Source organism: Oncorhynchus nerka, linkage group LG22, assembly GCF_034236695.1.
Source record: "Oncorhynchus nerka isolate Pitt River linkage group LG22, Oner_Uvic_2.0, whole genome shotgun sequence".
Classification (NCBI taxonomy): domain Eukaryota; kingdom Metazoa; phylum Chordata; class Actinopteri; order Salmoniformes; family Salmonidae; genus Oncorhynchus; species Oncorhynchus nerka.
This window is the reverse complement of record NC_088417.1, coordinates 25,418,408-25,442,703: the sequence shown is the minus strand read 5'-3', so window position 1 is coordinate 25,442,703 and position 24,296 is coordinate 25,418,408. Positions and strand designations below refer to the sequence as shown.

The window sequence follows — 24,296 nt, the reverse complement described above, 5'->3', positions numbered from 1 at the left end:
TACTATTTTTGGGGTTTACTGCCAGGGCCCAGGTTCTCGCTCTCGCTCTCTCTCTCTTTCTCCCCCCTTTCTCTCTCTCCTGTTCACTGGTCCTCTATGCATTTTGATTGCCAGGGAAATATGAAACAAAGCAGGAAATCCTACATGTTTTTGAAAATAAATTGTTGCATGCTTGGGTATAATGGTACATGTACTGTTGTGACAAGTACAAAAATCACAAATTTCTCCCAAGAACACACCATTTAAAGCTCTGAAAAATAATGGAAATAGGCATTCATATTCGGTGTTTGAATGAGACTTAGGGACCAATGCAAGGGTCCAAAATCCCCAAATAATTCCTGTGTGTGACTTATTCATTACAGGTATTATAAGGCCACAGGGTGAGACCCAGATGCAGACATGGGAGGCAGATGGTTCGAGCCTCTGATATTTATTATAATCCAAGGGTCAGGCAATATAATGGCCCTGGACAGGCAAAAGATCAGTAAGGTCAGAATCCAGGAGGTACAAAGAGGCAGGCAGGCTCGAGGTCAGGGCAGGCAGTATGGTCAGGCAGGGGGGTTCAGAGTCAAGGCAGGCAAGGGTCAAAACCAGGAGGACTAGCAAAAGAGAGATAAGAAAAAGCAGGAGCACGGGAAAAACAAGACAAACTGGCAGCAGACAAACAGGGAACACGGGAATAAATACTCAGGGACTAATGGGGAAAACGGATGACACCTGGAGGTGGGTGGAGACAATCACAAAGACAGGTGAAACAGATCAGGGCGTGACAGGTATAGGCTATGATTCACTGGGGGAATGTGTGTGGGCTAACACAGCTCCCATTTCTGCTAGGTACCCTTTTCTTATGCTATCATTGTATGAGGGGGTTGGACAACCATGGAATTCAGTATAGGCCTCTTCCAGCCGTACTCTTATCACCAACATGTAAAGTTTAGACATCCACTAAACACTGTTCTCTGTGTTATTCAATTCTTTACATTTTCTGCAGAGATATCTCTTTCTGTCGCTCTCTCCATCTCTCTTTCTCTCCCTCTCTCTCTGAGGGATGAAGAGGAGGAGGATGGGGAGTGAAGTGATTGAACAGTTAGCAGCTGGCATGGTGTAGCCTAGCATGGTTGTTTCTGGATGCCAAGGATAGCGCAGCAGAGCATATGACTGGAGAGGTGGCCTATGTCCAGACCAGGCGTGTGCGTCCCAAATGGCACCCTATTCCCTATATAGTGCACTGCCCACCAGGGCCCAAAGTAGTGCACTACATAGGGAATGGGGTGCCATTTGGGACACAACCCTCCTCTGTCCTCTCACCACCACTCAGCTCCTGTTACAGTACAACTATCTATCTCCCAGAGACTCCACATAGCACAGCACAATGTGCAGGACCATCTGACTGTCAGGTAGGTATCATCATTCTTCAGATGAATACATACGGTGCATTCGGAAAGTATTCAGACCTCTTGACTTTCTCCACATTGCATACGTTACTGCCTTATTCTAAAATTTATTAAATAAACAAAAATCCTCATCAGTCTACGCACTATCTCAAAATGAAAAATTAGTTTTTTACAAATGTTTGCAAACGTTGATTTAAAAAAACAGAAATACCTTAATTACATAAGTATTAAGACCCTTCATGTGAGATTCGAAATTGAGCTCAGGTGCATCCTGTTTCCATTGATCATCCTTGAGATGTTTCTTCAACTTGATTGGAGTCCACCTGTGGTAAATTCACTTGATTGGACATGATTTGGAAAGGCACACACCTGTCTATATAAGGTCCCACAGTTGACAGTGCATGTCAAATTAAAAACCAAGCCATGAGGTCGAAGAAATTGTCCGTAGAGCTTCGAGACAGGATTGTGTCGAGGCACAGATCTGTGGAATTGTACCAAAACATTTCTGCAGCACCAAGAACACAGTGGCCTCCATCATTCTTAGATGGAAGAAGTTTGGAACCACCAAGACTCTTCCTAGAGTTGGCCGCCTGGCCAAACTGAGCAATTGGGGGAGAAGGGCCTTGGTCAGGGAGGTGACCAAGAACCCAATGGTCACGCTGACAGAGCTCTATAGTTCCTCTGTGGAGATGGGAGAAACTTCCAGAAGAACAACCATCTCAGCAGCACTACACCAATCCTCACTTAAAGGTACAGTGTCTTGCGAAAGTATTCGGCCCCCTTGAACTTTGCGACCTTTTGCCACATTTCAGGCTTCAAACATAAAGATATAAAACTGTATTTTTTTGTGAAGAATCAACAACAAGTGGGACACAATCATGAAGTGGAACGACATTTATTGGATATTTAAAACTTTTTTAACAAATCAAAAATATGAGATACGAGACACAGTCGATGGAGACCGGCTGAAAAGCACTGACCGTATTTGTACTGTATTTGTATTTTTTTGAACTCATATTTGGATATTGGAAGCCTGACAGGGCAGGGCCAACAGAGGAATGCAGTGGAGGGAGGGAGGGAGGGATAGAGAGAAAGAGATAGAGGGAGAGAGAGAGACAGGGGCACTATGTGTTCAGGCCAGGCTCACTGTCAAGCTATCTCCTCTTCCCTCTCTCAGTCCCTGCCGCTATTTCGGAGGCTTGGCATAGTGGCATACCCCCACTGGGCAGCCAGATGATCAGTCCTCCTGAGCACCCAGGCCCTGTCACATAGCCCACATTCCCACAATCCACTTCTCTCCCGAGCCCGGCATCGTGTTTGTAATATATGGAAACCCTCTCCTCGGCCCTCGCTCACACTGACATTTCATCTGGTGACAATGGATAATATCTTTACACCACAGGGCTCCTTTCACTCCACATCCTGAGATGATGTTGCTGGATTGGTCGGGTGGGCAGGTGTTTTTATTTAAGCTACATCCAGAATGTAACATTAGCCTTTTGCAGGAACAAACACTTCTCATGGTGTGCTATGTTAGATTTGACCTAGGCCTTGTCCCATAGTATAATCCTATGGTATAAACATGATTTATTATAAAGTTATTATATGTGTATTATGGTTAGTATATAAATATAATATTACTGAGCTGAGGTTTACTGTCTTACAGATGAATTGTCAAAACACTGGACAGAGCAGATACGGTCTAAATGGATCTGAGAGCTAGCATTATAGGCCCTAAGTGATAGAAGAGGCACCATAGGTTAGCACAGGGGCAATCATTGTTTTTTTCTCCTGTATTGATCGTCTGAATGATATAACCCTAACACTGTCAGTATGTGGCTGGTCTAAAAGGGCCAGGAGAGACCTGATGAATCAATGGGCTGGGAGACCCAGGAGAGGGTTAGGATGAGGGGGATCAGATCAGACGGCCAGAGGGCATCAGCTGTGTATAACTGATGGACAAAGCAGTGGAGTGGAAAGCATACAAACATGGAAATGGAGGGGGGTCACCCACATGAGTGTCCTGGGAGCAAACACTATATTCAAAAAAAGGTTACCATGGTTTCACTGAGTAACATATTTTATTAAACCATCTTATCTTAAACCTGAGCGATGCAATAACAGATCAGAATATATGACCCCCTACCGGTCTCTCTCAGACCTCTGGCCTTTTTCATGAGTCATCGTTGCAGTGTTATAACCGTCTCAGTATATCTGGGCAGTCCTCCAGCGTCAGATGACACAACGTCAGTCAGGTTTTCAAAACAACATTGGTGTGGTGCTGGGGGGAGAATAAGAAGAAAACGATGGTAAGGAAAGTGTTCATCTTGTGTGCTAATTGACTCATATTGTTTTGAATGTATGATGTACAGTACAGAGGGCGGTATGGTCAACTGTCTGTTACATTTCTTAGTTGATTCATATATTTTGTTTTACAGCCATGTTAAATATTGTTATTTTTCTTGCCAATATACTATCTAGTAATAATGTTTTCAATTTCAATTATTCAAAATTCACATTTTGTCATCCAGTACAATAAAAACAGAGAAAAACTGAAAAGCTGAAGTACATTTCAAGAAAAAGCCATTTTAACCGCTAATTCTGTTCCTGTTGGACTAAATGACACAGATGACTTCAACTGTGGCAGAGAGAGCCATGGGGGCAATCATTGGAGCAGCTGTGGCAGACGCAGCAGGTAATTTCATGGGACTGATATCTTTTCAATAACTGTAATATCCCAATAAGATACTGCAGCACTGGCTCAAACATAGCTCTGATGTAATGTCTTGGTGTTAATCAGTATGAGACAGCTGCACAGCTGCACATCTGCCACGGATGATATTAAGAGTATAAAAGGGTGTTACCCTACTCTGCCTTCTCAACAAAGTTAAACAACAGTGTTATAAAATCAATAGTGTTCCATTAGAATTAAAGTACATACAATCAATGTCATATGGATTGATTGACATTGCGCTCTGGCTTTGTGCAATATTACAAGCCGTACACGTACAGTATGGCAATTCATGATCTGGATTCGTTCTAGATTTGGAAAGTGTTCAATATCATTATGTCTAATAACCACAGTACATAACGCATACTGAAGACTGAATATTATGACAGGGAAGCGAGTTGGATCCAAGCTGATGAAACCCCTATTTCTGATTGTAGATACCTTATACAACATCCACAGGAAATAAGGGTCACAGACTACAACAATGACTCAATACATTAGGTCTATGCCAAAATAAGAGTCAAAATACAACTAAGGCTACACTAATATCAGTCCAGTAACTTTCTCTTTTCTATGTACCCCACCCTAACAGCCCAGCCCATGCATTGGATTTACAACCCAGAGCGACTGAAGGAGGTTCTGTCAGATCTGGAACCATGTCCAGAGTTCCGCCCTCAGTCTGCTAACCCGTTCTACCTCAGAGAGACCGGAGAGCAGACTTGCTACGGAGACCAGGCCTACGTACTGCTAGAGTCACTCAGTCAATGTGGAGGTAGCATACTGACACCCAATAGGACAAACTTCCAATGGCCCAAGGTCTTGCTAAATAAAGAACATTTCATGTCGAGTTTGTTATCGTGTTCACTCCATGAATGACATAATATACTCATATGCTCTATGTTTTTATTGGTAATCACTAGATGTGAACGTGGAGGACTTGACCAAGCGCATCTACAAGTTCTTTGGCCCTGACACTGTGTATGATCTTCCTCTCAATAACCCATACAGACAAAAGAACGGTAGGCAACCAATCAGCAGTCATTTCCTGTATGTGTACAAACTGTTACTTTTCTGTGCCCCATCATCTGACCAATGACAAGAGAAACAGTTTTTTAAAAAAGTGAATAACTGACTAGGCATCTGGTCCCACAGAGGGGTAGAGTGGTTGTGTGCTTTTGTCAGTTTTCTATACCACAGAGTTTTATTTTCCCCTTTGGTAACTTATGGGGAATCCCCTTTTGAAAAAACGATGTTCCGGACAAAAACACTTTCCTATTGGGATATCATGAAGCCAGGGTTTTTAAACTATTCTGCATAGTTATTGAACATGTAAAACTCAGCAAAAAAAGAAACGGCCCTTTTTCAGGACCACATCTTTCAAAGATAATTCGTAAAAATCCAAATAACTTCACAGATCTTCATTGTAAAGGGTTTAAACACTGTTTCTCATGCTTGTTTAATGAACCATAAACAATTCATGAACATGCACCTGTGGAACGGTCATTAAGACACTAACAGCTTACAGACGGTAGGCAATTATGGTCACAGTTATGAAAACCTAGGACACTAAAGAGGCTTTTCTACTGACTCTGAAAAACACCTAAAGAAAGATGGTCATCTGCGTGAACTTGCCTTAGGCATGCTGCAAGGAGGCATGAGGACTGCAGATGTCGCCAGGGCAATAAATTGCAATGTCCGTACTGTGAGACGCCTAAGAATGCGCTACAGGAAGACAGGATGGACAGCTGATCGTCCTCGCAGTGGCAGACCACGTGTAACAACACCTGCACAGGATCGGTACATCAGAACATCACACCTGCGGGACAGGTACAGGATGGCAACAACAACTGCCCGAATTACACCAGGAACGCACAATCCCTCCATCAGTGCTCAGACTGTCCGCAATAGACTGAGAGAGGCCGGACTGAGGGCTTGCAGGCCTGTTGCGGGATCGATTTGGAGTTGGAGGGTCCGTCATGGTCTGGGGCGGTGTGTCACAGCATCATCAGACTGAGCTTGTTGTCATTGCAGGCAATTGCAACGCTGTGCGTTACAGTGAAGACATCCTCCTTCCTCATGTGGTACCCTTCCTGCAGGCTCATCCTGACATGACCCTCCAGCATGACAATGCCACCAGCCATACTGCTTGTTCTGTGCGGGATTTCCTGCAAGACAAGAATGTCAGTGTTCTTCCATGGCCAGCGAAGAGCCCGGATCTCAATCCCATTGAGCATGTCTGGGACATGTTGGATCGGAGGGTGAGGGCTAGGGCCATTCCCCCCAGACATGTCCGAGAACTTGCAGGTGCCTTGGTGGAAGAGTGGGGTAACAAGAACTGGAAAATCGGGTGCAGTCCATGAGGAGGAGATGCACAGCAGTACCTAATGCAGCTGGTGGCCACACCAGATACTGACTGTTACTTTTGATTTTGACTCTCCCTTTGTTCAGGGACACATTATTCAATTTCTGTTAGTCACATGTCTGTGGAACCTGTTCAGTTTATGTCTCAGTTGTTGAATCTTGTTATGTTCATACAAATATTTACACATGTTAAGTTTGCTGAAAATAAACGCTGTTGACAGTGAGAGGACGTTTCTTTTTTCGCTGAGTTTATATTTTTTTCAGTCAGCTAAAGCTGTTCACTCTCAATTGAAATGTAAAGGTCCTAAAGCTGTCCTGCCCATTGATGGCCCTTGGAGAAACGCAAGCCTCAAAGCCTTCATGAGGAACGTGGATGCAGGAAACGAAAAGACAGGTACAGTAACATAAAGATCACCAGCTGAAAGGAAGCACGTCTGTCCTGGGTTCATTTATTATGAGTTACATTTAGACACAACCTGTTTGAAAAAAGTACAAGCTGTCAAATCGCTGATTCCTTCTGTCACTGATTCCTCACCTCCCTCTCAAGGCGCATTGGAGGATAGGCTCCAAGGTCCCTCTCCTTAGACCTCCTCCTCCAATGAGCTTTGAGAGGGACGTGAGGAATTGAGGGAATCAAAGATTTTACTTTTTCACTCTCCATTTCAGGTTGTGATGTGGACTGTCAGATGGACGGGGTCACCAAGATGGCTCCCGTTGTGGCGATGTTTGCTGGGATGCCGGAGATGTTGGAGAAGGTGGAGACGGCCATACGTGTAACCCAGAACAACGATATGTGTGTGGCCATGACACTGGCTGCAGCAAGGTACTGTAGGCCTTTAGAGCAGATAATGGCTCTTAATGCATAAAGGCCTCATAAATTGTGTAATTTATCTCATTACTCACGTCCATTAACATGCTTCATAACACAATCCATGCTTAATGGGCTCCCAAGTGGCGCAGTGGTCTAAGGCACAACATCTCAATGCTAGAGGCGTCAATACAGACACCCTGGTTCGAATACAGGTTGTATCACAACAGGCTGTGATTGGGGATCGCATAGGGTGGCGCACAATTGGTTTGGCTGGTGTAGGCCGTCATTGTAAATAATAATTTGTTCTTAACTGACTTGCCTAGCTAAATAAAGGTAAAATAGTGACTACAGTTGTGGTAGGTACCATATCTAAACTGAACAAAAAATAGAAATGCAACATGTAAAGGTCCCATGTTTCATGAGCTGAAATAAAATATCCCCCAAAAATTCCATAAGTACAAAAAGCTTATTTCTCTAAAATGTTGAACACCAATTCATTTACATTACTGTTAGTGAGCATTTCTCATTTGCCAAGATAATCCATGTAGTATATCAAGAAGGTGATTCAACAACATGATCATTACACAGGTGCTAGGAAAATAAAAGTCCACTCTAAAATTTGCAGTTTTGTCACACAACGCAACGCCACAATTGTCTCAAATTTTGAAGGAGAGTGCAATTGGCATGACTGCAGGAATTTCCACCAGAGCTGTTGCCAGATAATTTATTGTTAATTTCTCTACCATAAGCCGCTTCCAACATCGTTTTCGAGAATTTGACAGTACGTCTAACTCAGAACCACAGACCACGTGTATGGCGTCATGTGGACGAGCGGTTTGCTGATGTCAACATTGTGAACAGAAGGCTGCATTGGTGGCGGTGGGGTTATGGTATGGCAAGGCATAAGCTATGGATAACATTTTGTCAATGTCAATTTGAAAACACAGATATACTGTGACGAGATCCTGAGGCCCATTGTCATGCCATTCATCTGCCATCACCTCATTTTCTCCATGATAATGCACGGCCCCATGTCGCAAGGATCTGTACACAGTTCCTGGCAGCTGAAAATGTCCCAGTTCTTCCATGGCCTGCATACTCACCAGACATGTCACCCATTGAGCATGTTTGGGATGCTCTGGATTGATGTGTACGACAGCATGTTCCAGTTCCTGCCAATATCCAGCAACTTCGGACAGCCATTGAAGGGTAGTGGGACAACATTCCACAGGCCACAATCAACAGCCTGATCAACTCTATGCGAAGGAAATGTGTTGCGCTGCATGAGGCAAATAGTGGTCACACCAGATACTGACTGGTTTTCTGAATGCACCTCCCTACCTTATTTTTTAAGGTATCTGTGACAAACAGATGCATGTCGGTATTCCCAGTCATGTGAATTCCATAGATTAGGGCCTAATTAATTAATTTCAATTGACTGATTTCCTTATATGAACTGTAACTCAGTAAAATCTTTGAAATTGTTGCATGTTGAGTTTATAATTTTGCTCAGAATGCATTTCTTGTCAGGTTCCTGGAGCATTTCATCCTGAATGGTTCTGACCCCAATGCTCTGGACTCAGTGTTGGCCCAGCTCAACGACCCAAACAGAAACAACCCTCAGGACCTGGACAGGGCTGTTATTGGTACGACTCTAATGCCACTCCCGTTTATAAACATTCACAATCTTTCTGCTCATATATTATTAGGGCTTCATCCCAAATGGCACCCTATTCCATATTTTCTGCCCTCCTTTGGATCAGGACCCATACAGCTCTGGTCAAAAGTAGTGCACTATTTAGGGAATAGGGTGCCATTTGATGTGCAGCATAGCTAGAATGTTAAGTAAAGGCCTCCCAGGTGGCGCAATGGTCTAAGGCACTGCATCGCAGTGCTAGCTGTGCCACCAGAGACTCTGGGTTTGAGCCCAGGCTCTGTCGCAGCCGGCCGCGACTGGGAGGTCCATGGGGCGACGTCCGGGTTAGGGAGGGATTGTCCGGTAGGGATATCCTTGTCTCATTGCGCACTAGCGACTCCTGTGGCGGGCCGGGTGCAGTGCGCGTTGAACAGGTTGCTAGGTGTACGGTGTTTCCTCCGAAACATTGGTGCGGCTGGCTTCCGGGTTGGATGCGCACTGTGTTAAGAAGCAGTGCGGCTTGGTTGGGTTGTGTTTCGGGGGACGCATTGCTCTCGACCTTTGTCTCTCCCGAGCCCATACGGGAGTTGTAGCGATGAGACAAGACAGTAACTACTAACAATTGGATACCATGAAAAAGGGGGTAAAATAAATAAATAAATAAATAGAATGTTAAGTAATGATGTTGATCTCAACTGATTTATTTGACTAATCTCCTATGAGCGTTAGATTATACATATTTTATATTAAATATTAATACAATGGTGGGAACAGCCAAATCTCAGCCAGTCAAAACCTAAAACCTAACACAAGACTGTAAAATGTAAATGGACATAGAATATTGAGTGGCAGGTTAATGAAGAAAATATCATTTTCCCCCAAAGTATGGTAATAAAAAATGCATATGGGAAGTGTTAAATGTTGCATTCCACTCTGCCTTTCACCATTGCAGCACAAATCTGTCAGGTGAAGGACAACTTATCCAAGCATTCCCCAGAGCTGATACCTGCTGTGTTCACTAACACATGAGGTAGGTCCCACACACACACACACACACACACACACACTAGGTAGGTGGCGTCGCCAGCACGGCTGTGGTAGCAGCAGGGTCCAGTCTGTCGACTTGGCACTATAACCACACCATCCCAGTCAGCACATCCGTTAGCTAGTTAGTTAGTTAGTTAGCCCTGGTCTAAGAAAGTGCTTTCCTTCTCTCTAGTCTTTGATCCCGTCATTAATGACCTCGTGCTTAAATTTCCCTCCCGTCTGAAGTGGGAGACGGGAGCTCCTGCATCTTTGAACCTAAAACACATGTTAGGATGTGTGGAACTCATGTCAGGATGTGTGTGTAACTCATGTTAGGATGTGTGTAACTCATGTTAGGATGTGTGTAACTCATATTAGGACGTGTGTAACTCATATTAGGATGTGTGTAACTCATGTCAGGATGTGTGTGTAACTCATATTAGGATGTGTGTAACTCATGTCAGGATGTGTATGTAACTCATATTAGGATGTGTGTAACTCATGTTAGGATGTGTATGTAACTCATGTTAGGATGTTGTGTGTAACTCATGTTAGGATGTGTGTGTAACTCATGTTAGGATGTTGTGTGTAACTCATGTTAGGATGTGTGTGTAACTCATGTTAGGATGTTGTGTGTAACTCATGTTAGGATGTTGTGTGTAACTCATGTTAGGATGTTGTGTGTAACTCATGTTAGGATGTTGTGTGTAACTCATGTTGGGATGTTGTGTGTAACTCATGTTAGGATGTTGTGTGTAACTCATGTTAGGATGTTGTGTGTAACTCATGTTAGGATGTTGTGTGTAACTCATGTTAGGATGTTGTGTGTAACTCATGTTAGGATGTTGTGTGTAACTCATGTTAGGATGTTGTGTGTAACTCATGTTAGGATGTGTGTAACTCATGTTAGGAAGTGTGTAACTCATGTTAGGATGTGTGTAACTCATGTTAGGATGTGTATGTAACTCATGTTAGGATGTGTGTAACTCATGTTAGGATGTGTGTAACTCATGTCAGGATGTGTGTGTAACTCATATTAGGATGTGTGTAACTCATGTTAGGATGTTGTGTGTAACTCATGTTAGGATGTTGTGTGTAACTCATGTTAGGATGTGTGTGTAACTCATGTTAGGATGTGTGTGTAACTCATGTTAGGATGTTGTGTGTAACTCATGTTAGGATGTTGTGTGTAACTCATGTTAGGATGTTGTGTGTAACTCATGTTAGGATGTTGTGTGTAACTCATGTTAGGATGTGTGTGTAACTCATGTTAGGATGTGTGTAACTCATATTAGGACGTGTGTAACTCATATTAGGATGTGTGTAACTCATATTAGGATGTGTGTAACTCATGTCAGGATGTGTGTGTAACTCATATTAGGATGTGTGTAACTCATGTCAGGATGTGTATGTAACTCATATTAGGATGTGTGTAACTCATGTTAGGATGTGTATGTAACTCATGTTAGGATGTTGTGTGTAACTCATGTTAGGATGTGTGTGTAACTCATGTTAGGATGTTGTGTGTAACTCATGTTAGGATGTGTGTGTAACTCATGTTAGGATGTTGTGTGTAACTCATGTTAGGATGTTGTGTGTAACTCATGTTAGGATGTTGTGTGTAACTCATGTTAGGATGTTGTGTGTAACTCATGTTGGGATGTTGTGTGTAACTCATGTTAGGATGTTGTGTGTAACTCATGTTAGGATGTTGTGTGTAACTCATGTTAGGATGTTGTGTGTAACTCATGTTAGGATGTTGTGTGTAACTCATGTTAGGATGTTGTGTGTAACTCATGTTAGGATGTGTGTAACTCATGTTAGGATGTGTGTAACTCATGTTAGGATGTGTATGTAACTCATGTTAGGATGTTGTGTGTAACTCATGTTAGGATGTTGTGTGTAACTCATGTTAGGATGTTGTGTGTAACTCATGTTAGGATGTGTGTAACTCATGTTAGGATGTGTGTAACTCATGTTAGGATGTGTATGTAACTCATGTTAGGATGTGTGTAACTCATGTTAGGATGTGTGTAACTCATGTTAGGATGTGTATGTAACTCATGTTAGGATGTGTGTAACTCATGTTAGGATGTGTGTAACTCATGTCAGGATGTGTGTGTAACTCATATTAGGATGTGTGTAACTCATGTTAGGATGTGTGTAACTCATGTCAGGATGTGTGTGTAACTCATATTAGGATGTGTGTAACTCATATTAGGATGTGTGTAACTCATGTTAGGATGTGTGTAACTCATGTTAGGATGTGTGTAACTCATGTTAGGATGTGTATGTAACTCATGTTAGGATGTGTATCTAACTCATGTTAGGATGTGTGTAACTCATGTTAGGATGTGTGTAACTCATGTTAGGATGTGTGTGTAACTCATGTTAGGATGTGTATGTAACTCATGTTAGGATGTGTGTAACTCATGTTAGGATGTGTGTAACTCATGTCAGGATGTGTGTGTAACTCATGTTAGGATGTGTATGTAACTCATGTTAGGATGTTGTGTGTAACTCATGTCAGGATGTGTGTGTAACTCATGTTAGGATGTGTATGTAACTCATGTTAGGATGTTGTGTGTAACTCATGTCAGGATGTTGTGTGTAACTCATGTCAGGATGTTGTGTGTAACTCATGTCAGGATGTGTATGTAACTCATGTTAGGATGTTGTGTGTAACTCATGTTAGGATGTGTGTGTAACTCATGTTAGGATGTTGTGTGTAACTCATGTTAGGATGTTGTGTGTAACTCATGTTAGGATGTTGTGTGTAACTCATGTTAGGATGTTGTGTGTAACTCATGTTAGGATGTGTGTGTAACTCATGTTAGGATGTGTGTGTAACTCATGTTAGGATGTGTGTGTAACTCATGTTAGGATGTGTGTGTAACTCATGTTAGGATGTTGTGTGTAACTCATGTTGGGAAGTGTGTAACTCATGTTGGTGTATTCCTCCCTTCACCTCTCAGTTCAAAAGGATTTATTGACATCGAAAATGTAACCACATACACTGCCCAATAAAACTTAAGAAATATATTGAATGATTGATGACATAAGTAAATAGTATGAAGACAATTACCTCTTGGTCCTTATCTGTGTCTGCGGTTCCTATCCCCAGCCTTGCCAGGTGCATTCCAGGGAGCACTGCACGGGGTCCTGACAATGAGCCAGCTGGAAGAGGCAGTCAGGGGAACCATGCGCTGCGGGGGATGCACCGCCAGTAGGGCCTCATTCATAGGGGCCTGTTTTGGAGCACAGGTAGGGTTGGAGCAAAACCCTACATTTACATTTTGGTCATTTAGCAGGCGTTCTTATCCAGAGCAACTTACAGTCAGTTATACTGTCTGGCCCATGCAAATATGATCAAAATATGGAACTTGTATTCATCAGAAGTAGTTAGCTAGTATTTCAAGTAGCTAGTATTTACATACAGTGAGGGGGAAAAGTATTTGATCCCCTGCTGACTTTGTACGTTTGCCCACTGACAAAGAAATGATCAGTCTGTAATTTTAATGTTAGATTTATTTGAACAGTGAGAGACAGAATAACAACAACAAAATCCAGAAAAACGCATGTCAAACATGTTATAAATTGATTTGCATTTTAATGAGAGAAGTAAGTATTTGACCCCTCTGCAAAACATGACTTAGTACTTGGTGGCAAAACCCTTGTTGGCAATCACAGAGGTCAGACGTTTCTTGTAGTTGGCCACCAGGTTTGCACACATCTCAGGAGGGAATTTGTCCCACTCCTCTTTGCAGATCTTCTCCAAGTCATTAAGGTTTCGAGGCTGACGTTTGGCAACTCAAACCTTCAGCTCCCTCCACAGATTTTCTATGGGATTAAGGTTTGGAGACTGGCTAGGCCACTCCAGGACCTTAATGTGCTTCTTCTTGAGCCACTCCTTTGTTGCCTTGGCCGTGTGTTTGGGGTCATTGTCATGCTGGAATACCCATCCACTACCCATTTTCAATGCCCTGGCTGAGTGAAGGAGGTTCTCACCAAAGATTTGACGGTACATGGCCCTGTCCATCGTCCCGTTGATGCGTTGAAGTTGTCCTGTCCATTTAGCAGAAAAACACCCCCAAAGCATAATGTTTTCACCTCCATGTTTGACGGTGGGGATGGTGGCAGCATTCCTCCTCCTCCAAACACGGCGAGTTGAGTTGATGCGAAAGAGCTCCATTTTGGTCTCATCTGACCAAAACACTTTCACCCAGTTGTCCTGGGAGGGGGACCTTGGGGGCACTGCAGGATTTCAGTCCTTCACGGCGTAGTGTGTTACCAATTGTTTTCTTGTTGACTATGGTCCCAGCTGCCTTGAGATCATTGACAAGATCCTCCCGTGTAGTTCTGGGCTGATTCCTCACCGTTCTCATGATCATTGCAACTCTATGAGGTGAGGTCTTGCATGGAGCCCCAGGCCGAGGGAGATTGATAGTTATTTTGTGTTTCTTCCATTTGCGAATAATCTCACCAACTGTTGTCACCTTCTCACCAAGCTGCTTGGCGATGGTCTTGTAGCCCATTCCAGCCTTGTGTAGGTCTACAATCTTGTCCCTGACATCCTTGGAGAGCTATTTGGTCTTGGCCATGGTGGAGAGTTTGGAATCTGATTGATTGATTGCTTCTGTGGACAGGCATACTGTGCGAAGAGAACATGTTCTATTTAGGCTTGTACCTCGTTTGGGGAGGTATTGTCTGGGATGGGGGGAGGGGGTGGGGGGCAGGTTGAATTGTTCAGTTCTAATGTTGTTATTCTGTCTTTTTAGTTTTTTTATCTGTTTTTTTCTGTACTTTTTCCAAACATTTACCACCGTACATTATTACTCTGAGACAAGTTATTCTGGGGGTTTTGGGCGTTCATTGCTTTTCCATTCTATGCTCTAATGACAGGGTTGAATAACGGGAATGCCCAGAGGGGCCGAAATAATACGATCAAGTACATTTCTTGGAATTCCAAAGGGGTTAACAACCCGGTGAAGCGTAAGACGGTGTTGACACACTTAAAGGGTTTGAATGCAAATATTGCATTTCTACAAGAGACTCACTTGAGGACTGGTGAGCATTTTAGGATGCGTAAAGACTGGGTTGGTCAAGTGTTCCACTCGAACTTTCATAGTAAATCAAGAGGTGCTGCTATTATGGTTGATAAAGCTACTCCCTTTGTAGCTTCTGAGGTTATTGCTGATCCTAAGGGACGATACGTCATAGTAACCGGTGAACTGTTTTCTACCCCTCTTGTTTTGGCTAGTGTTTATGCTCCCAATTGGGATGACACAAGTTTCATTTCTTCCTTTCTGTCTACTATTCCCAATTTAGATTCTCATTTGTTGATTTTAGGGGGGGATTTCAACTGTAAAATGTCCCCAGTTCTTGACAAGTCCTCACAAACAAATACAGGCCCATCTAAATGTGCCCTACTTATTCAATCCTTTCTTCAGAAATATGCTATGTTTGAGGCCTGGCGTTTCCTACATCCTACAGATAGACAATAATCATTTTATTCTCATGTTCATCAAACATACTCCCGGATTGATTACTTCTTTTTGGACAAAAAACTTCTGCCTAACCTTCGGCAGTGTACTTACGAGAGTATTGTTATCTCTGACCATTCACCATTAGTGCTTGAACTAGAGTTTCCCCAGCGACCTCCTATGTGTTATCAATGGCGTCTCAACCCCATTTTACTCTCAGATAAGGAGTTTGTCAATTTCATCTCTTCTGAAATCACCTTATTCCTAGAAACTAATTCAACACCAGGTATGTCCTGCTCTACCATATGGGAGCCTCTCAAATCATACCTACGTGGCCAAATTATTTCTTATACAGCCAACCAAAACAGAGTTCGCTCCCAGCGACTTCGGGACCTGAGCGAGTCCATAGCCACACTGGATGAGAAGTATGCTACGGATCCTTCCTCTGATCTGCATAAAGAGTGCCAACTTCTCCAATCTGAATTTGATGAGCTTTCTACCATGCAAGCTGAACAGTTACTCTTGCGAGCTCGATACAAAGTCTATGAACAAGGCGACAAGGCCAGTAAACTCCTTGCGCATCAGATCCGTAAATCTGAGGCCTCACGTTTAATCCCACAAATAAGGACCCCGTCTGGTGCCACCACAGTTATACATAAAGAGATCAATGATCAATTTAAACAATTTTACTCTGCGCTATACACCTCTGAATCCCCTCAAGACCCTTTGCTGATTGACTCCTTCTTTAATGGCTTGAATATGCCTTCAATTGATACAGACTCCCATGATTATCTAGAAGAAGAATTTACACCTGAGGAGATTGCAACAGCAGTGTCCGCAATGAAAAGTGGTAAATCACCGGGTCCGGGTGGTTTTCCAACCGAATTTTACAGGACGTTTTCTGGTCTGCTTTGCCCATTCTTGTCTCGACTATTTGCAGAGTGCCTCAATACTTCAAAGCTACCGCCTTGTCTTTATCAGGCTTCAATTTCATTACTACTAAAGAAAAACAAAGACCCCCTGGAATGTGGATCCTATCGCCCAATCTCGCTTTTAAACTGTGATTACAAAATCCTAGCTAAGCTTTTAGCCATCCGTATGGAAGGCTTGCTGCACCAAGTAATACACTCTGACCAGACTGGCTTTGTGAGAAATAGGCATTTATTTTTCAATATTAGGCGCCTTATGAATATACTGTACTCCCCAGCGTCGGAGGACCCGGAGGTGGTGGTCTCACTTGATGCCGAAAAAGCGTTTGACCGCGTTGAGTGGGATTACCTAACAGCTGCCCTTTATAGATTTGGCTTTGGCCCCAAATTCATTGAATGGATAAAGATTCTTTATTTTTCCCCCATGGCTTCGGTACGGACTAATAACTTGTCCTCTGACTATTTTCCCTTGCACCGCGGATCCAGACAGGGTTGCCCACTCTCCCCCTTGTTGTTTGCTTTGGCAATCGAGCCTCTCGCCATTGCACTACGCTCTAATGATGCCATTCAAGGCATAATCAGGGCGGGCTGGGAGCAGAAAGTCTCGCTATATGCTGACAACCTCCTTTTGTTTATCTCCAACCCCGATACCTCATTGCCACGTGCCCTATCTGTTCTTAAAAAGTTTGGATCAATCTCAGGGTACAAGCTGAATCTAGGCAAGAGTGAGCTTTTTCCGGTAAACAAGGCTGCTTTAAAGTGCTCTTTTACAAGTTCTCAGTTTAGGATTGTCCGGGATCAATTCACTTACTTGGGAGTAAAAGTGACAAGGAAATATTCAAATTTGTTTCAGGAAAACTTTGTTGCTCTAGCAGACCTTTCTCTTATCGGAAGGATTAATGTCATTAAAATGAATGTGTTGCCCAAATTTTTATATTTATTTCAATGTTTACCCATTTTTATTCCAAAATCTTTTTTTATTTCACTGGATCAAACATTCATGCATTTTATTTGGGATGGCAAGGTACCACGGATTGGTAGAAAACATTTACAGAAGCCTAGGTCATTGGGGGGTTTAGCTCTACCAAATTTTCAGACATACTACTGGGCTGCAAATTTCAGAGCCGTTCTGTACTGGCTGCAGACTGATCCTACTGGCCCTAGACCACTCTGGGTCCAGATGGAGTCTGAATCGTGTAAACCTGCAGCACTTTCCTCTGTGCTGTGCTCGTCTCTCCCAGTGTCCCTAGGCAAAAGGTGTGTCAACCCAATTGTAAAGCAGTCTCTTAAAATTTGGAATCAGTTCTGTTTAAACTTTAACCTCCGAGGCTTTTATCTATCAGGCCCAATCAATCAGAACATTTTAGTTCCTCCATCTTTGAATGATTTGGCATTTGGCACTCACTAGGCCTCTCCTCGCTAGCCCAATTATTATTTGATGATACATTTGCCTCTTTCTCTCAGCTGCAGGAAAAATTCAATTTCCCCCAATCCCACTTTTTCCGCTATCTCCAGACTAGAAACTTTGTCAGGGCTAACACACCTGGATTTCCCAATAGGCCTGCGAATACAGCTATAGAGAGCATCTTGGAGCTGAACAAGCTTCCTAGGGGCGCAATTTCAGATGTATATGCAATCATTCATGACTTATAGAACCCTTCTTTGGTGCCTTTAAATACTCGATGGGAAAATGATTTGGGGGAGGAACTTGGGGAAGACTCCTGGGAATCTGTGCTACACAGGGTGCACTCGTCCTCTTTTAGCACTAGACACAGCCTCATTCAATTCAAGGTGGTTCACCGTATCCACTTGTCGGGGGCCAAACTTGGAAGAATATTCTCTGATTTTGATCCTACCTGTGTCAGATGTAAAGTGGAACCAGCCACACTGTTGCATATGTTTTGGGGCTGTCATAAACTGTCAGTGTCACGGTCTGACCATCGTTCGTATGTGTTTTCCCTGTTTTAGTGTTGGTCAGGACGTGAGCTGGGTGGGCATTCTATGTTGTGTGTCTGGTTTGTCTATTTCTATGTTTGGCCTGATATGGTTCTCAATCAGAGGCAGGTGTTAGTCATTGTCTCTGATTGGGAACCATATTTAGGTAGCCTGTTTTGTGTTGGGTTTTGTGGGTGATTGTCCTTAGTGTCCTGATGTCCTTGTTCTGTGTTAGTTTACACAAGTATAGGCTGTTTTGGTTTTCGTTACGTTTATTGTTTTGTAGTGTTTGTGTTTAGTGTGTTTTTTCATTAAACATGAATCGTAATCTACACGCCGCATTTTGGTCCGACTTTCCTTCACCACAAGAGAACCGTTACAGTCAGGTTTCTGGGAATTAATATTTAAATGTTTCTCTGATATATATGACACTGTTATAGATCCATCTGCGTGGCCATGCACGCCTCCAACTCAATCATCAAGTTTGCGGACGACACAACAGTGGTAGGCTTGATTACCAACAACGACGAGACGGCCTACAGGGAGGAGGTGAGGGCCCTCGGAGTGTGGTGTCAGGAAAATAACCTCACACTCAACGTCAACAAAACTAAGGAGATGATTGTGGACTTCAGGAAACAGCAGAGGGAACACCCCCCTATCCACATCGATGGATCAGTAGTGGAGAGGGTAGCAAGTTTTAAGTTCCTCGGCATACACATCACAGACAAACTGAATTGGTCCACTCACACTGACAGCGTCGTGAAGAAGGCGCAGCAGCGCCTCTTCAACCTCAGGAGGCTGAAGAAATTCGGCTTGTCACCAAAAGCACTCACAAACTTCTACAGATGCACAATCGAGAGCATCCTGGTGGGCTGTATCACCGCCTGGTACGGCAACTGCTCCGCCCTCAACCGTAAGGCTCTCCAGAGGGTAGTGAGGTCTGCACAACGCATCACCGGGGCAAACTACCTGCCCTCCAGGACACCTACACCGCCCGATGTTACAGGAAGGCCATAAAGATCATCAAGGACATCAACCACCCAAACCACTGCCTGTTCACCCCGCTATCATCCAGAAGGCGAGGTCAGTACAGGTGCATCAAAGCTGGGACCGAGAGACTGAAAAACAGCTTCTATCTCAAGGCCATCAGACTGTTAAACAGCAATCACTAACATTGAGTGGCTGCTGCCAACACACTGTCATTGACACTGACCCAACTCCAGCCACTTTAATAATGGGAATTGATGGGAAATTATGTAAATATATCACTAGCCACTTTAAACAATGCTACCTTATATAATGTTACTTACCCTACACTATTCATCTCATATGCATATGTATATACTGTACTCTAGATCATCGACTGCATTCTTATGTCACTAGCCACTTTAACTATGCCACTTTGTTTACTTTGTCTACATACTCATCTCATATGTATATACTGTACTCGATACCATCTACTGTATGCTGCTCTGTACCATCACTCATTCATATATCCTTATGTACATATTCCTTATCCCCTTACACTGTGTATAAGACAGTAGTTTGGAATTGTTAGTTAGATTACTTGTTGGTTATCACTGCATTGTCGGAACTAGAAGCACAAGCATTTCGCTACACTCGCATTAACATCTGCTAACCATGTGTATGTGACAAATAACATTTGATTTGATTTGATTTGTCTCCCCTATCTCCTCCCCCCTATCAAGAATCCAGTCGGACACTGTTGCTTATACAACTCTTTTAGCTAGACGGCTAATACTACAGAACTGGAAGATGGCAGCTCCCCCATCTTATAAGTATTGGGTGAGGGATGTGTTGTGCTCTCTGAAACTAGACCATTTTTAATTAAATTCACGTGGGAACCCCAAACTGTTTGATGAGGCTTGGGCTCCATTCCGGTCTTACTTTAAACAGTCCATCCTCTGATGGCATTCCAATTAATACTAAAATAAGTCTGTGACTTGGGTTGGAGGAGCCTCTCTCTGTGTTTTTGCTGGGGGGGGGGGGGGCATTAAGGTCCATGTGCTTATTGATTGTGATCCGCAGATGCCTTGTTCATCTTGCTCGGGCAGAGACTGAAGTGTGAGCTTGTTTTTCCCAGTTATTTTTACACTTTGTTCACGCCTACATGAATAATCATTTATTTTATTTTATTTTAAAGCATTGTAAAAAAAATGTCCAGTGGATGGTCGGTCTGTGGCCATGACTCTCTGTGAGTGGTTGCATTTCTCCACCCTTATCCCTTGACTGTTTACAGGAACAATGGTGAGGTGTTTGCTCTGTCCCTGTACTATAGATTGCCCTTTAACCTCTGTAGCCTTCTGCCTGGTATGTTTAACTTGTCTAAAGTGTGGTATCTTTAAAGCTATTTTTTTATTTGTATTTTTATTTGTATTTTTTTTTTCTGTGTGTGTGTGTGTAAAACTTAATAAACAGAGTTAAAAAAAATTTTTTAAAGAGTATGCTCCTAATCTCAGTTTGTTACCTGTATAAAAGACACCTGGTAGCCAGATTGAGAGGGGGTCAAATAACTATTTCCCTCATTAAAATGCAAATCAAAATGCAAATCAAATCAAAATGCAAATCAATTGTTTTTCTGGATTTTGTTGTTGTTATTCTGTCTCTCACTGCTCAAATAAACCTACCATTAAAATTACAGACTGATCTTTTCTTTGTCAGTGGGCAAACGTACAAAATCAGCAGGGGATCAAATACTTTTTTTCCCTCACTGTAGTTGTCACATGGTCATTTGATTGTAAGACATTCCACACAGCGGGATATTCAAACCTAATCATTCAAGTTATTTGTTCTATAAGTCAACCTTCATCCAATTTACAAATGTTGACTATAAGGTGTAGCCTATATAACGAGCAAGCAATAAAAACAACTTTTCTGTATCCCGTGTCCATAGTTTCATCCTGGGTAATGAGTTTGACCTCGGATGGATTGCTTTGTGTCTGCTCTGAAGGCTTAGCATTTTATATACTGTATACTGTTATCTGTTCCTCCTCCCTTGTCTTTCCAGACAGGTCTTCAGGGAATCCCAGAGTCTTGGAAGAACAGGACCCTCAAATATCCTGTGCTGCTGGGACTGGCTAAGAAAGTTGTAGGCTCACAGCAAGCCTAGACTTGGCACATCGCGTTAAAGGCAGTTATGCAAATGTATTTACTAAATGAATGTATTGCTAAAGCTGATTAACATAACCAGTCCAACATATTATTTGGGAATATGAATTATGTATTGATGATGTTTTTTGGTAGTTTTTTTTACAACTGCTTTGTAAGTCCATTTTATAACACAGTTGTACTTTGACAAAACAGTTTATGAAAGTTACATTCTAAAGTAACATTTGACGGATGTAACTTGAACCTTGTTGCTCTGTCAAAGCTGCAGTATGTTGCAAAATGATGAGTATATGGAATATTCTTGTCATGTATACATTAGGATTAAAAGAGGAAGGATACGTGTGAACCATTTTTGAGGTAACTGAGTACATCAAATGAATTAACATAGCATCTCAACTAAATGAGGAAGATTACAAATAGCATTTGTGTGTTGTGGTGCTTGCATGTATAGGAAAGTATTAACTTATCACATATTGCAGTTGTTTACTTCACCTTAGCTACAGCTCTGAAATGCTGTCTCTATGGTTTTGGGTGGTTTTTCAGTTGAAATAACCTCTGCTCCGGTTAGAGAAACTGAGGGTTGCAATAATTTAAAGAACAGAAATGTATTTTGCAAAAGAGGAAATGAATTTCAGCAAGTTTCAATACTCTCTATCTCTTTCTCTCTCTGGCATGGGTTCTGTTGAAGTGAAATAACAGAGACACAAAGATTTACCGTGCTGAAACAACTGAAGGGACTGCAACTTATCCCTCCCTCAAAGGAGTTAGTCTGTTTTCTTAAAATTGCTGACTTCCATATTACCATGTTCTCAATGGCTCCTCTGATGATTTTGAATGTACTCTCTGCATAAAATGAAGCCAATATCTTAATATCTTTGACATGGAGTGTGGTTATGAAAACGGGAATATAAGATGTAATGCAGTGTAAAATCTTTCATGGGTTTGCATGGCTCTGGCTATAAGATGTGGTGAAAGATGTTATAACTGAGAGCAGTGTGACTGAATTACATTATATGCACTTGTAAAATCAGAGATAGTGACTTTGCTAACATCGACTACTTATTTATATGGCTGGCATCATTTAAAACAGCTGCGTTGCTCTCTCTCTCTAACAGGAGGCCATGGCTAGTCAGATCAGCATTCAAAACTACAACCTGTTAATGGCTTAAGTTTGCTTAAATTGCATAGGCCTACATTACAAGAGTCCAGCCTTTAAAAATGTGTACATTTCAATCTGTACACGTCGGATAACCATAGGAGACTCAATAACTATGTGTACTGACAGTAGTGACAGCACATTTTATTTTAAGGCTACTTCATCATTACATTTTCCTCTTTCCTTTTGTTTGCTAAATATTTCACTAGGTGTGTTATGGTAAACTCACTGCTAGTCATCAGTGAACTGAGGCAACACAACACAGCCCTTCCAACAGGAGGAACATCGGTGTATCAATGTGTGTCTGTCTATGAGTAATGAGGGGAAGTCATTTGGTCCCTCTCACCCACTTCCTCTTACCCAGCAGGCACCACAGCAGGTAACCGGCTGTATCGGAGATAATTGTATCCAGATCTTCAAGGTGTCTTGTTTTTTTATCTTCAAATCTGGTCCGTGCACTGATTCACAGAATGTCTACATGTGAGAGATAGAGAGAGAGGGGGATAAAGAGAGAGGGAGAAAGAGAGAAAGAGAGAGAGAGAGCGAGATGAAGAGAGGGGGGCAATATAATTTATCTGGTGCATTGTGTTCAGTCAGTCAGCGCAAAGTGTTTAGATTACATCTCAAGCTCTGAGTTCCCCACAAAGTCAACTTATCTCATGTTGTAACATCTGACGGGGAGTTTCCCTTTCCTGTCTCCCTGGCGACGGAAATTCTGTAGTGATGGTCTCCAGGCTTTATCAGCTGTGTGGCAGAAGCCTCTGCTAAGCCAGCTTGTCAGAGAGAGGAGACCCCGCCCATATATAGCAGAGGTGTGTGTGTGTGTGTGTGTGTGTGTGTGTGTGTGTGTGTGTGTGTGTGTGTGTGTGTGTGTGTGTGTGTGTGTGTGTGCTAGGCTTCTGATTCCACCACCAAACACTGTAAAAGATGAAAGGGGAAACAAAACAGCCGACAGACCAGACTCACACTAATGAGAAACAGATCACACGCTGCATTGCATGGCCAACGTGTCATTTTCCCCTGATAAACAAATCTGGCTCACTCTCTGCTTCACAGTGCACGAGATTTGGGCTCCCGAGTGGCACAGTGGTCTAAGGCACTGCATCTAAGTGCTAGATGCGTCACTACAGACCCTGGTTCGATCCCAGGCTTTATCACAACCGGTCGTGATTGGGAATCCCATAGGGAGGCACACAATTGGCCCAGCATCGTTTGGGCTGGGGAGGGTTTGACCGGGTTAGGCCGTCATTGTAAATAAGAATTTGTTCTGGACTGACTAGTTAAATAAAGGTTAAATAAAAAATACAAATTGTAGACTGATATCCTACCTACAGTAACGACCGGTTTTTGAACACTATGAATGAAAGTGACCACGGCAATGTGGTTGAAGTAGTGAGCCGGTGCCGAACAAACGGCCTGGCCCCCTAAGTGTTTAGTAATGGAGTAGCCTACCATCCAGCAGCTGTAAAATATGAACTAGTAAACAAACCACTGGCACCTTTTACGTTTCACTTCAAGCGCTAGTCGTGACAGCACCAAATCTCTGACTGCTCAAATTATACTAATTATACTAACTGCTCAAATTAGTATGGCTAATGCATGTCACTGACTGTATATGAAAAAGTCTTCTAAATGTCTAAAATGTACATGTCTACCCCATGCATTGAACATTGCCTCCACACCATCAAGACCCTCTGAACAATAT

The 24,296-nt window shown here is 42.7% G+C and overlaps 1 long non-coding RNA gene and 1 pseudogene across 2 annotated transcripts; one reads left to right on the top strand and one right to left on the bottom strand.

Moving 5' to 3' along the window:
- Positions 1-2,273: 2,273 nt before the first annotated feature.
- LOC115105042 (uncharacterized) lies at positions 2,274-23,147 on the bottom strand. The gene is made up of 3 exons (XR_003859829.2): positions 22,952-23,147; positions 13,045-13,242; positions 2,274-3,675 (listed from the first exon to the last, which is right to left on the bottom strand). It is a non-coding gene; the product is annotated as an uncharacterized LOC115105042 (long non-coding RNA).
- On the top strand, positions 3,598-22,305 carry LOC115105041 (crystallin J1B-like; annotated as a pseudogene). The gene is made up of 10 exons (XR_003859828.2): positions 3,598-3,703; positions 4,023-4,089; positions 4,718-4,897; positions 5,046-5,144; positions 6,788-6,880; positions 7,153-7,309; positions 8,828-8,943; positions 9,886-9,963; positions 13,084-13,223; positions 21,335-22,305. The product of XR_003859828.2 is annotated as a crystallin J1B-like (transcript).
- Positions 23,148-24,296: the final 1,149 nt, after the last annotated feature.